We start from the raw sequence: 2,218 nt of genomic DNA, 5'->3' as shown, positions 1-2,218 counted from the left end.
CAACCATCTTGAATGTAAATCCATGAAATCAGACCATCCACCTAAGATAAGCTCTTTCTGCATTCACCTTTTGCTATTTATTCTTTCAAAAAATTCCTAATGCCAGCCCACAAAGAAGTTTTTAAATGGTTAATAGTTGAAAACCATGTCATATATTCAAGTCTATTTTTAATTTTTCTACAAGTGGGAAAAACCACCATTCTATTTTCAGTAGAAAACATGTTCTGATTTCTAGAAAAACAGTGTAACAACCCAGGGATCGGGCTATGTAGAATGATGACTGAAACAGGTCCTTTGGAGTGAGACTAGACCCTGGTCCCACCAAGCCTTAGTTTCCCGGTCTGTAAAATGAAGATAATACCCATCTTATAGGGGTTTTGTTTTTGTTCTTTCTCATAGGGTTTCAAATATTTCAAAAAGGGACAATGTATAAATAGCACAGTATCTGGCACATGCCTGAGTGAGTGGGTATCTATTATCTTTATCACCATTTATTCCTAGAGCCAGGGATGGTGAAATACATTAAAAGACGGCCACAATTTATTTTACATTCCTCCCAGTAAGATTACAGTGGAAATGATACTATGCAAGTTTACAGTAACAGGCCTGTAATTGACTGCCATTTCCACTTTCTGTCTCTTGAAATACTTGCTCTTGGACCTAGCCACCATGGTCTGAGAAAACCCAAGAATCCCCGCACTACCTACATGGAGAGGAACTGGAGAGGAACTGAGACCTCCAGTCTTCTGGGTAACATCCACAAGTGAGCTCCCTAGTGTTAGCCAAGAGCCAACACTAAATTTGCTAGCCATGTGAGTGAGCTCCTTGGAAGCGGCTCCTCTACCTCCATTTTAGTTGCCCCAGCTGATGCCAAGTGGAAGAGAGACTAGCTGTTCCTACCAAGCCCTGCCCAAGTTGCCGATTAGTGAACAAAATAATTGTTTTAAGCCCTTAAGTTTTCAGGTTGCTTATAACAGCAACAGACAACCAGAACAGATGAAATAAATCATCAAGTCTTGTTCCTCCTCCACTCTGACCCCATACATCATTTAGGAAGAGTGTGCAAGTTCATTTAGCCCAGAAGTAAGTGCTATATAGAGAAAGTAGGTCATGAAGAAAATTTTCTGAGTCTGCTGTGAGTTGCGTGACCAGAGCTTGACTAAACAGAACTAGGAACGGTCATTCGGCAAACCTTTTTAAATGCCTGTCTTCCACCCGGTACTGAACAAAGTTAACAGAATTGGTGTCACTCTGGATACAACTATGACTTCTTTAGCACCAGAGCCCACAGGTGGGCTATTTTATGTCCATTCAGGGGTGTCTGATAATCCAGACCATTCAGGTTGACTATCTGACCCTCAGTTCACACCTTAAATCCTAATAGTCATGTACACACATTTGGCCAAAAGGTATTATGTGACCACAGAGGCAAAACGCTTAGGGGTCCAATCAAGAGAAATCAGTTCTAGGTAATCCTTTTTAAAAATTCAGCAGTTTTGGAGAGGTCTTTTCCGGGGGCAAAGTTACCTAATTTCCGATTACATTGCCCAAAGTGGTTCTTCAACTTTCATCTTGCACAATTAGCCAAGAAGCCACTACTGCCGAATAATCTCTATGATGTGAAGCTTGCAATGTAAATCACAAGACATCCACTTGTTGCGGTGGGGCTTTCCTTCCACGAGGGGGAGCCACTGTCTTGCGAATCAGACGTCTTCATTCTCTGGTTCAAGAGATAAGAGGTAGGTTCTCCAGCCACATCTCAGTCGACAGTGCTCTTTTTAAAGTACGTTTTAAGCTACTTAATCTTCACAAACATCTTGCGAAGTGCAATGTATCCTCAAGTTGCAAGTGAGGAAATCGAGGCTCTGGGCAACGATTCCTTCATCCGTAAAACCGGGGCGACGTGAGGTTTAGGGATACACAGCGCGTGAACACTTCAGCAAGCCACGGCAGCCTCAGCCGCGGCGGCCCAGCATCACCCCAGCCTATCCCCTCCCCGACTTCCTCTCACTTTCATGCCCCGCCCCGGCGTCGAGCAGCGCGCGCTGTGATTGGCTGCCGGCGGCGGAGAGGCGGAAGAGCTGGCGGGGGCCATGGTGACGGGAGGCGGGGCGCGGCGGCAACGGCCAGTCACCGCCGTCCGGACCCGCAGTGGGCGGCGGCGGCCTGACGCGGCGTTAGGAGCCTGAGGCCCGGCCTCGCGAGCAAGCGCCGAGCC

The sequence above is a fragment of the Carlito syrichta genome, unplaced genomic scaffold, assembly GCF_000164805.1.
Source record: "Carlito syrichta isolate Samal-C Ts95f unplaced genomic scaffold, Tarsius_syrichta-2.0.1 Scaffold309854, whole genome shotgun sequence".
Classification (NCBI taxonomy): domain Eukaryota; kingdom Metazoa; phylum Chordata; class Mammalia; order Primates; family Tarsiidae; genus Carlito; species Carlito syrichta.
Note: the sequence above shows the minus strand (reverse complement) of the source record.